Genomic DNA, 12,746 nt, shown 5'->3' with positions numbered 1-12,746 from the left:
TGTACTGAGTTTGAGGTGATGGATTACCTATCACAGAGCTTGATCCAGCAGGGGAAATCACTATGACAAACACCCTCTAGCTTCAAGTTTTCTTTAAGCTGAAAAAGTTATGCTGCAGTTATTTCTCAATCTTTATTCTGAATCTGAGTTGTTTATCTTGTGGCATATTGGAAATATAGAAGCTCACACCATAGAGCCACTTCAGTGTTATTAGCTATCGCAGTGGGTTCTGTTAGAAATCTGGTTCTGCATGATATGCACTTGATGTGTGCACTTGTGAACAGTGTGAAGCTGACGTTTTCTGTTTGTTCCTATATAATGCCAGCTTCTTGTTGTTCTGTGGGTACATGTCTATGTATGAGTGAATCTTTTCACCAGGTGACGGGTAAATGTCAGGAGGAAGGTTGCAAACAGCAGTAAATGATGGCAATCCTACATTTCCTATGGAAGCACTGTCAACACATCCTACATGAATCGACAGGTTCATGTAGGATGTGTTGAAGGACACACAAGGTTTGATTAAATGTCTTCATATGATATGAATATGTCATTTATGTTTGTATGTGTGTAAATGAAACAATGTGATGTAATTTCAGAAGCCTAAATAAGCCCAGGGTAACAAAGCTAAATATTTGTCTAGGATATTTAAAGAAGATGCAAAGATCTTTGCACATCTTACCCAGGCTTCTGAATGCTACTACCTGCACCTGAGAAATAACCTGATGTAATAGCAGAACATTTGAAGTTGGAGGAAATCGAGTTTTGCCTTGAGGTTATGAATGAGAGAAATGTAATTGGTAACTCTGATGGCAGAGAGCTTGAATATGCTGACCTATTTAAGTATGTAGACAGCTTACAGGACTCTGGGTTCTCTGCACTGTACAAGTCAGGTCAACAGCCAGTCAAATTAATTTCAGGTTAACAGTTGATGTCAAATTAACCCTTTCAGCACTGTTAGTTTGGATTTGTAAATGTCACAAGTGCTAACATAATTTGGAGTAACTGGTATAGCAGTCTACACAATCATATGAATAAGCAGATTTTTTTTGTCTTTTAGAGACTTCATAACCAGAAAAATCACATTGATGTAAACACTCTATATGATGGAAAGAGGGATGTAATGGAGGGAAGCTGGGAAAGAGGAGATGCAGAGGGTATTGAAAGGATGCTGAAGAAAGTGACTGGTTCAAGGAAAGGTTGACTCCTGTGAAGGGACTGTGGGAACTTCTGTTAACTGTCAAAAAGTTAAACAAGTGAAACCTGACTCTCACAAATATGTAGCTCTAAGTTAAAGTGCTGCCTAGTGCACAAAAGAAGCAAATAATCTGGAATCCTGTCACACCAATGTAACATAGCCCTAGCAAGCATCTGTAGTTTCACCACTCATTTCAAGTATGTGTGTGATATTTCTTTGCACAGTTGGTTAAGCATCCTTTTATTATGTTTGCTTCCAATGATTTGCGATGGAAACATTCTTGTGCAGAGTTCTGAATGTTTTCTGTAGTACTGTGACCCTAATATGAGCCATTCTTTCAGTTTTGAAGAATATAAAAAGCCTTGGAGTTTAATTTTCACTCATAACTATATCCGGGATCAGAATACATAGTTTGTTTAGATCGTTGTTAAACTGAGAGATTTTAAGTTATAAAAATCTTAATCAATTTGTCTGTCTCAGTCACTTTAATTTAAAAAAAAAACAAGGAGCCCGGGGTATTGTGTAGTAACAAGACTGCCTGATAAATTCATTTAAAATAGTCTATTGTCAGAATTTTTTTCTGCTATTTTTAGGGCTTCCCTGTGACTGCACTTGGTATAATTAGTGTTGGTGACCATGGGTTAAAAGGTTGGTTGAGATTGATGATACAAAGAGACATTCAAAGCCCGGTGGGAGGCAAGTATCCCAGGAAAGGTGGATGGTGGCCCTCGCTCTTACACTGTAGGTCCTCGATTGATGATGTGTCAGCAACACTGACCTGTTTTACTGGAAAAAAGACCATCAGTGTACTCATATCCTAGCATGCCCTCCCATAGAGGACTGCATGTATGATATATTGTTTCATTATGTAAGGGCAATGTTAGCTCATCATCTGGTGCAGGTTTTCAATAGAAAGCAATAAAGAAATGGAAATTAAGTTGAAAGCTGTGGTGGTGTAATTTAGATTATGACATAGAGTTTGTCAGGGGGAAGCCAACATTTTCAAAACACAACTTACAGTGTGTCTTATTTGAATGAAATAAGCATTTGATTCCCTACAAAGCAGCCAGAATTCTAGTTCCTACAGATTGGCTATGTTCCCATGTGGTACACAGATTATAATCAATTACTTACAAATACTCTTGATCTCAACTAGTTATGATTATAAAGCACACACATCTACAGAATAAGTTTCTTCCATTCCAACCTGTTCACCACCATGGACGGGACCAATTAACCGTCAAACGACGTCAGTGACAAGATTGTAGACCTGCGCAAGATTGGACTGGACTACAAGACCATCAACAAGAAGCTTGGTTTGAAGGTGACTACTTTTGGAAGAAATTCTAAATAAGCACCAGTCACCTGTTTTTTTGGTGCTCTATGCAAAATCTTGGCTTACGGGATAAAGATGACCATGAGGTACCCGATCGATCAGCCCAGAACTACATAGGATGAGCTTGTTGGAATACAACCACCAAGAATATCATTGGTAACACATTGTAATTTATTCAAATATTGCAGCACCTATAAGATCCCTCCTGCTTATGAAAGACACACGCACAGGCCCATGTTCGGTTTTTCAGTGAACATGTAAATGATTCACAGAAGGCTTGGGAGAAAGTGCTGTGGAAACCAAAATGAAACTTTTTGGTATTAGCTTCATCTGTCTTGTTTGGAGAAAAAGAAATGAGTATGACCCAAAGAACATCATCCCCACAGTTAAGTACCGACATGGAAAGATTATGGTTTGGGGCTGTTTTCCTGCTAAGATTACAGGACAAGTTCACTGCACTGAGAAATTCTTTTTACCAGATCACTGAAGATGGGTCATGGATGGTTCTTCCTGCATGACATTGACCCAAAACATACTGCCAAGGCAACAAGAAAGAGGCTAATTAAGGACATTAAGATCATGGTGGGGTCTAGACAGTCTCTAGATCTCTATCCTATAGAAAATGTGTAGAAGGAGCTGATCTTTTGTGTCACCAAGTGTCATCCATTTAACATGAACATGGCTAAGAGACAAAATAGCTCATCTACAAATGGACAGTAGCAGATCAAATGTATATCTGACCTCAGACACAGGGCTTTCCTTTCAATGCTGATATTAGACAATGTGATCATGAAAAATGATCATTTCTCCCCAGGTCATGCGGCCCTTCAACTTAATCTCACCCCTGGGGAAGGGGAATAACTACTTTTCCTCAACATAATGAATGGTTTGACGTTGGCTGGAGATACAGGATTACAGATTTAAGTTGTCCCTGTAGTTATAGGAGATTACTTTGGATCATCCAAACCAGATTATGGATTCTGTTCTTGTTTGCTCAAGAGAAATAAAACTAAATAATAGAAGAAAAACTTCTCTAAACGCGCGTGTGTGTGTGTGTGTGTGTGTGTGTGCGCGCGTATCCCAGGGGCAAAGAGACAAAAAACACAAAGTGAAGCAAATATTACATGTACCGATGTCATTGTGGTATTAACCTAGATTCATTTTATTCTCTGGAACAAATAGTGTTTCTTCTACATAATTTATATTCAAATTCCAGTTAGTAATGTTGTGCCAAGTATGACTGGCTGACTGCCTGACTAATTTTGCTATTTAAAACCCCCACAAAAAGTCACACGCCACATCTTGTGATTTTTATCAGTCAAGTTGAGTTTTACTTAAATTAAGATCAGCACAATAGCATTAATAAATTCTTGCCTATTTCCTTTTCATTTGTTTAAAATTAAATTAAATTTATATTGTCTTGCTGGTTGTCCATGCCACAGTTGCACTGCTTGTGCACACCGCAGTTTAATATATAAATTGGGACATGGCAAAACAGCAGGATTGCCGTATATGCAGATGTACACAAATATCTTCATAGTTATCTTCATTCAGTGGTTAAACAAGGCTGTTGACTTTGGAAGAATGCTATCTAGCTTATTCCTCATAATCAATCAAAAAGAAGAGACAGAAAACAAGCAAACGCAGACCCACAAAGTCAGAGTGGAAGATGACCAGTGACAGTGAGGATGAAATGGAACTAAATGGTGTCTGTCTGCTGTTGAGAAATTGCTTGGAAGCCTTAAGACAGTGGGATGCCTTGATGTTCTCTCTGCCTGCCCAGCCTCTGCCAGATGTTGCAGTAAGATTAAGCCTTCTCAGGTCCTGGAGGAGACAGAGTCCAGCCATGCCTGTTCTCAAGACACATTAATTTCACCCCACACACAGCTGCCTTTTTTCCCTCTCTTTCTATTTTGCGCTTTGTGATAACAAAGTCTAAAGCGGTGGAGTGGGCATCCCCTTGTGAACAACTCCAGATGCTTCAGTGTCAGCATGCATTGCCTTAGGCAGTACTGTTTGCCAAGATAGAGAGAAATGGATTGGACAATGCATGGCCTGCTGCGCTGGTGCCGCACTGTGTTTATGCGTATACATGTGTGTTGGTGAGGATTTTTCTCCTCTGCTTGAGGTTATTTTGCTTCCCAGTCTTGTACAAAATTTGTGAAACATTTACATAACGGGTCAGATGATGATTCTGCTGTGGTGTCAAGATGTTCTGTGAATCATTACTCTGAAAAGTCCATCACCAATTCAGTACCTGACCATATGGTGATGGTCAAAATGCCCAAAATGTGAACTCACCGCCATCACATTTTAATTTAGCTTGGATTTAACTTATATAGCATCATATAGCATCTGTGTTCTTTTGAAACCTCTTAATGATTGTAATCATCATAAGAGGTCATAGAAATTAAAAGTCAATCATTTAAAGTCAAATGATTCACCAGAACTGCACTGGTTGGAATCTGCACATTAAGCACACTGGGGAAGCTATTAAGAGATTAAGATAGGTAATACAATAAAACATAAGCACCCTAGTTATTTCTGTATGTAGAGGTACTTCAAAGCATGCATTTATGCTGTGTGTCTGCTTGTGTATGTAGACTGGAATATATGCAGAAGCTGACACATTCTTATTTTCCACCTGACACTGTTGTCACTTTCGTAAACAGATTGTTCCACAGCTAAAGTCAAAAGTCACTGCCTCATATATATTTTTTTCATTCTCTCTACACAAAACTTATTATTTCCAGGGTGTTAGAACATTCCTGTTGTACCTGTATCCCTTTCTGAATTCAATTAGGCCATGAAATGCCACAGACTGCAAAGCTACAAGTCCATGCTGAGCAGGTGACACAGTGAGAGATTGCATTTTAGCAGAGCCCGGTGAAAAAGTCCATCTCCCACCCTTCCCCCAGTTGACAGAGAGTGCTATGAAAATAAAAGCACTTTAACTTCCATCTGGCTACTAAACCAAAATGGTGAGAAAATTGGTAACTGCCACATTTTTCGCCTTTCTCACAGGGGCGTGCCAGCCCTTTTTTATGTGAAAATGTATTTCCTCCAGCACAGGCTTAGCAGTACTTTTGCATGTGTATGAGATGATATACTTGTATACTGTATATTATCCCACTTATACTCATACAGGTGTTTTTCCAACACCAGGACATGACTTAGGGCCTTAGGCAACCTGGTTGCTTTGTTGTTTCCAACAAAGCAACCAGGTTACAGTCCTTACTGTAACACTAATGCATTTTCTCTGTGAAAGTTCAGATGTATTGTTTGGGGGGATCCACCTTGTATTTGTTGTTTAACATTAATTTAATAGGCCTTGCGATAAATAGATGTTGGAGGAATGAGGGCACAGTGGAGGAAAATGTCTTGTGAAGTCAGGATCAATACGCTGGTGAAATGAATGAGAGTGAGCAATAAATGAAAGGAAATGGAGAATAGAGACATTTTCTCCTTATCCCGCTCTCACTTTTATAATGAGAAAATAGTAATGCTTGAATGGGCTTTGCTTCCGAAAACCTCCTTCTACTTGAATATGAAGCAATTTTCCTTTTTTGTGTTTATCCCTTTCTCATCTTCTGTTTTTCTTTTCTTATCTTCTCCCTTTGTAGGCTCTGCAGTACAGTACAAAAGTCTGAAGTTGCCCATCATTTCTTTATCCTTTACCTCCACACAGATGTGCTTGTAATTGTTTTTGTTTGTTTGTTTGTTTATTGCTTTTTTTGTGGTTCTAAGCAATTTTCTTTGGACATGGACTACTTTTTCACTCATTTTCAATCAAATCCTTATAACTGATTTTTATCAGAAGAATATATAATTTATTTGGTTGTCTCTATAAAAAAAGGCACCATAAGTCAACGACACAACACTGGATGAACCAGTGTTGTGTCTAACAGACAACTTAGCAAAGAACCTATTTTTAATTGTAGCTTTGGGTAGATATCTAGAGCTAATGACCAGTATCTGAAATTGTCTGTGAAGGTTCTCAGTCATCCAGGTCCTTGTAGTCTAAGGAGCTTGGAAAGAAAAGCGTCTGGACTTCTTTAAGATGCTTGAAGATGTTTCACCTCTCATCCGAGAAGCTTCTTCAGTTCTAAGGTCAAATGGTCCCAGATTTAAGCCCTGTGAGAGTGTCCCCCCAAGAGGGATATGGACCCCCTGTCCACCATTTGACCGTGGAACTGAAGAAGCTTCTTGGATGGGAGGTGAAACGTCTTGAAGGAACTTAAAGAAGAGCAGGGCTTTTCTTTCCAAGCTTCTTAGACTATCTGAAAGGTATGTTCCTAAGAAATAGGAAACCTGAGGGATTCAATGAAGTGTGAGATGGTCTCAGTGGAAGGCAGGAATTACACAAGATCAGTCACAATAGATCTTGTGGAGTGGTGAATCCAAATTTCCTTCAACATTATTGAAATAGTTTGGGCCCAATTTGATAAAGAATTGAACAAAAGGCAACCAACATCCAAACGAGAGCTCTGGAGTAGCCTGGAGAACTTTTCTTGAAGGCTACTTAAAGAACAGCAGCTTGCCTTAGAGATTCAGGCAGTGTTGAAGAATACCAGTGATCATACGAACTTTCCAGCTCATTAGGGCTGTGCAAACTGTAAATGTATTACTATGTATGTTTACATGGGTGGCTCAGGACTTCTGCAGAGTACTGTTCTGTTTTTCCTTGACTCAAACAGACCTTGGGCATTATGGTGTTATGGTATAACACTAACGAAGAATATTTTAGTGAAGAGCTTTTATTGCAAAATGCTAGTCTTGACTAAAGCAGCTGGTAGAACAGGTTAAGGACGGTCGCTGGTGGTAAAGGACTACCCATACCTGTAAACGTTTCAATTACAACTATGGGGTTTGTCTTGTTGCTGGCTTTAATGTCCCTCAGTTAGCCAGTCTAAAAATGTTTGGCAGTCCAGTTTAAACTCAAGGAGCTTTTGAAGGATTGTGCAAGATGTTACTGTGCCAAGCAGCAAAGAATTAAGACTGTCATGATGACTTAAGTAAGACAGACTGGAAAATAGTGTCAGAGATTAGATGTTGACTGCTTTAAGACCCTGACTGGAGACTCTGTGTGAGTATTTGACTGACAGACAAGATACAAGCAAGTGTGGAGTTCTTGTTATTTTTCTTATTGCTGGATTATATGTTTCAATTATTAACAAAAAAGGCTTCACTGGTTCAGTGGAATCTCAGGAAAAGTTTTTTTCAGCAGCGTGAGCGTATAACTGTCAAACCTTCAGAAGGTCTTCTTATACTTGGCCCATTATAGCTGCTGTGTCTTCACAGAAAGCCTGGTTTATTAAATCTGCTACACATCGCACTCAATCAAAGGCCACTCGATGGCTTTTTGATCGACTTTTAGGTTAAGAGTTAAAGTGGGATGAATGGTTGATTTTTTCTTTTTTGTGTTTTTTATGTATAGTCCTGTTTCTTGATTTTCAACATTGTTCTCCCAGTGACATCTTATTTCATCACTTATACAACACAGACAAGGCAACAGAATAAAAGTGGCTATTCATCTTCAGTACTTGTACTCATGTTTTAATCCATAAAGCTTTTAAAGAAAAGCATATGCATATAGAGACGTTTATTCTCACTGTTGAAATTTACTATTAGTAGGATTAAAGTGGACATGACAGCCATCATGACACTGAGAAACCAACTAAGGAAGTTCATTCCATTCGTATTTGAAATTTGTCAGCTACAGTTTCGTTTTTTTGTTCTTTTTTTGTCAACAGTAGTTGTAGTTGCCCTATTAGGGCTGTTGGATATAACGATATATATCGGATGATGATATAAAAACGTCTATCGTTTCATTTTATGCTATCGTTTGTTTCGTGGTGTTGCAAAATAAACTGTTTAAGGCGATATTTTTTCACCGTTTTGATGGTCACTGTAGTGGCTATATTAATTTCTAAATTAAGTTCTCTATTTCTCTTATATTTACTATAACCACACTATGGACGGACAAGCGCCTGTTTTTATGCGTTGTCGTTAGCAACAACGACGGTAACACCATCGTGTGTCCGCTTGCTTATGTTCCACATAAACCTTTCACAATAAAGCTCAAGATCCTGTTGAGACTTTTCAGAATAAACGGAATCACGTGAAAGAGTATGCAGAGTATTTAAGGATGCGAAGCAAAAAAGAGCCATCATGTGCTAAAAAATAAACCTTAGACTCAAACGTTAGAACAGGCTTTTACACGCCGTGTAATAAATACTCACAAAGAAAACGGCGGCAGATACAACTTATGTCTAAAAATGTATAGTTTCATGCATCTTTTAAATCATTTGACTCTAGGTACACGACGCCCAGCTGGAAACACTTCAAGCTGCCCGAGATTCACAGAATTTTCAGAAAATGTATATTTCTGTGATTTATATCGTTATCGGATGATAGATGTCTTATATTGGGATATGAGATTTTGGTCATATTGCACAGCCCTATGCCCTATAGTGTAGCAATTTACACATTTGCCTGACAAGTCCAATCGCAGGAGGGGGCACAAATCCCCGTGGTGTTCAAACATGCAGAGATACCTGCTGTGGCAACCCGTTGTGAATAAGGGAGTCACTGAATGTAGCTTTTAATTATAGGATATTTCTGTTACTCTAGGCACCTCATGAAGCCAAAATTTAACTAAACACTTTTTTTTTTTAAATTATCACAGTCTGGCCCGTGCTATGTTCAGGATACGTACGTGTCTTCCATAAGGTCAAATTGAATCACACCTGTTTGTTTTTTGTTTGTTTGTTTTTTTCTTTGACGCTGTAAACCAGTAAGAACTCAAGTATGCATTTTAAAGGTTCATAACAGGAGTGAGTTTATGAAAACAAAAACCAAAGAATTTCAGTATCTTTCACTGTATTGGTTTATCTTAACTTCTTGTGGCCTCCTTTGCACAGTTACAGACTAGTTTATGATAAACTAAACAGACATCTTAGAGATAAATAAATTGTTGATCTGTCCCTTTTATAATATCCCTGCAGACAGGGCTTCCTTTTTTTTCTCTCAGCTGTCAGTGTGGCCTAACCAGTATGATGAGTTGTTATCAGAAACGCCACAAATTTGCTCAGCAGCTGCCACAAAGCCCCGCTCCCTACAGCTCTTATTTATTTATCTGTCGCCTTTCCAGTTCTCTGAGGGCCGTAGAGGAGGAATTTTAATGCCACAGACCATCAGTGCTAAGGCCTGGGTGGCTAGATTTCTCATGTGCTCGCTTGAAAGAAGAGAAGTAGAAATGAAGGGTGTAAAGGGAGGACAGGGGTTACAGGGGGGTGAGGGGCAAGGAGCAAAGAGGAGGAAATATATAGGCTGGGATGTGAAAAAATGGAGATGACTGAGAAGAAAAGGGGTTGAGGGGAATAGTTGAAGTGTCAAACCAGCAGGCTGTTTTAGTGGAAAGAGACATGGCCTAGATACTTCACTAGGATTCACTGTTAATGACTGGTCAGTGAGGCCATGGTTTCATTTTGTCTCCATAGCCACTGTCATACACAAAATGTTTTAATATAGTATGTGGCCATGTAGGTCTGTGTGTGCATGACTGGCTTTAAGGAGATGAGTCCCTGCTTTTATTTGTGTTAATACTTTATTAAGATCAATATTTTAATAATTTAGTGTTGTTGTGAATTTGTTGGTTCTTCTTAATAGTAACAATATCATCAGGTTTAGTCCATGCTGTGTGTTCTTGTGGGGGGGAACCAATAGTTACTATGAAATCCTTTTTTTTGGCAGCCCATATGCATAATTAATTCTGAAAGGTCCCCCTAATACACCCTCTGTTGTGATTGTCACTCTTGTAGTCTTAACATTGGTCTCAAAAGCCTCAATTTGCCACAGTCTAATTGGTCAATCTAACATATACATTATGCCGGAAATTGTTTTGTGTGTTTAAGGCTGGTTAAACCTAAAGAACTATGTTTTCTTCTTTTTAACCGACTGTTAATCTGTATATGTATTTTTCCTATTTAAATTCAGACCATGCTTTCTTGTGTAAACAAGTCCAGCAGTTTTATTTTCAGGATCGTTTGAGTCATCGGTCCTGGAAATTGAAAATGGAGAAAACAAGTTACACCAATCCGTGGTACCACAGATGGTCAGTAAGCTCGGGCTCCAGATTGGGCCTTCAAATCAGCAGTTTGATTTGTGCAGGAAAGTTTTACCAGGAAACTGAAAGACAGGCGAGTGTTTGTTTTCATGGCTTGACAATCACATATAAATGGATCCAGTCCATTCCCCAGAACCTCTTCCTTTTGGTGACTTGAGACAGACGTGCGCACATCGCTCAGACCTGCACAGAATTTGAACGATAGCCATATTACTCAGTAATAGATTGCTAGTTTGTGTTTGTGCGCGTGTCAGTGAGTGTGTGAGTGAAAGACAGTGTTTGTGCAAGTACAGGGCCCAGATTAAGCTGTTACACAGGCTGCGAGTGGTCCCAGACAGGCTGATCAATGTGGGGCCAGCTTGCAGATAATAAAGTGGTTAGGTCTCCCCTGATGCCTTTAATTGAACAAGTGTCGCTGGCCTAGCCCATCTGGACAGAAAGTATCCTGGGAATTGGGTGTGTTTTTGTGTGCGCTGTGCTTCCAGTGCCTGATAAAGAAAAGTTACTTTGGAGCTATGTGATATTGTGAGATGTGCCGTATATTTGGACAGTATTAGTCTCACGTGCTTCTTGTTGTAAACCTGCTCAACATTTGGCAATAAAACCCTTTCTGATTCTGATTCTTCTTAACATAACTAAGTGCCACTAAATATTATTTAATGGTTGCTTAATTAATCGTGGAGGTTTATTTTCCACACTTTGTTCTTTGTTCAGTAATCTCACTTCAACATAGAGAGGGGGTCTCATTTTGTATTTTTCACCTAAGTTTTATCCAGTGTTAGCCTTTGATGGTGTGTGTGTTGCAAGAGTTTATGCCCATGCCATATCTCTGACTCTCAGGACCAGTGTAGGTGGATTGTACTGCTGGCTGTTTAAATTGAGTCCAGCTGCTGCCTCTTGAATTGGAAGTGCTATTCCTCTTCTGTAAGAGACTCAACTTCGGGCTTAAGGAAGTCTCTAAATGTGCTGTGGCCTTAGTTCCTTAAGATATAAAAATAGAGTACTAGAGAAAATGCGTAAAAGAACATTTATTTCCATCCTGGAGGACCAAAGGCATAACCATAAACCTCCTGAGGGTGTTCCTTCTGCTTGTAGGGAGATTTCACTACAATCATGCAATTCTTTTACGTGTGCATGTTTGTGTGTGTGTGTATGTGTGTGTGTTTTTTTACCATTTAATTCTTTACCTCTGTCAAAGGTCCTGTTCTACAATTTGGCGGCACTAGAGAGTGCAAACTGAAAAATTCAGTGCCTTGAGCGAGTGGCCTAGTTGGATAAGATAAGGTCAGGACTTCACTCCTGATCTAGAGGATACAGAGCAGTTCCCATCTGGACACTGACAACAGCAGCCTTCCTCTTCTTTCTAAGCTAAGTCAATGAAGAGACCTTCTACCTGTCTTGTTCACTGTTTCTCTTTTCTGTCAGCCAGAGCCCCTATATTCATAAACTTGGGCAGAGTGTTGTCTGACCTTTTTGCTGAAATGTTAGGGCAAATTAGTTGTCAGAGCCATGGACGTGGCAGCCATGCTAAGCCCAAGCTCTAGTCCCATAGAGCTCCACCTCCCTACTTTATTCTGCCTTTTCACTGGATACCAACACTTTGTACTTCTGTGCCACCAGTCCCACCACTGGCATCTTCATGGAAAAGGTTTTGTTTCTCTTACCAGGCTTCTGATTGCAGACTAAGATGGGCAGACGTTAGGCTAACAGTTCAGTATGTATTCTGTATTCCCAGAAACTTTGAATAGTTCAGTCAAATACACACTTGCATTTCCCCACTCTCACAAAAATCTTATTCAAAAGCTTATCAAATGCAATCCAAAAACGCAGCTATATGGTCCACTTGTGCTGAAAGCTTCCTCCCAGGTAAGCTGCAGGTCAGTCCTTTCAATCAAAAATGAATTTGAAAAGTTCTCTACAGGACTCCACAGCGTAGCCTTTGTAAATCGCTTCTCTAATTCAGTCTATACATCACAAATCCTTGAATTACTATCACCCACTTTTCTCCTGAATATAGATCAGCTTATAATGAGCCCAAATGCAAGCAGCACCCTTTTTAAAGCTGCGTAAACACCAAGCTCGCTGAG

General features: G+C 39.4%; 1 protein-coding gene across 8 annotated transcripts in view; it reads left to right on the top strand.

Moving 5' to 3' along the window:
* Window positions 1-12,746, top strand: part of nrxn2b (neurexin 2b) — a 710,873-nt gene that overhangs the window by 132,613 nt on the left and 565,514 nt on the right. The gene's annotated exons all lie outside the window — the stretch shown is intronic.

Source organism: Astatotilapia calliptera, chromosome 3 (genome assembly GCF_964374335.1).
Source record: "Astatotilapia calliptera chromosome 3, fAstCal68.1, whole genome shotgun sequence".
Lineage (NCBI taxonomy): Eukaryota > Metazoa > Chordata > Actinopteri > Cichliformes > Cichlidae > Astatotilapia > Astatotilapia calliptera.
The sequence above is the reverse complement of the archived record's forward strand: the minus strand, read 5'-3'. Positions and strand labels throughout refer to the sequence as shown.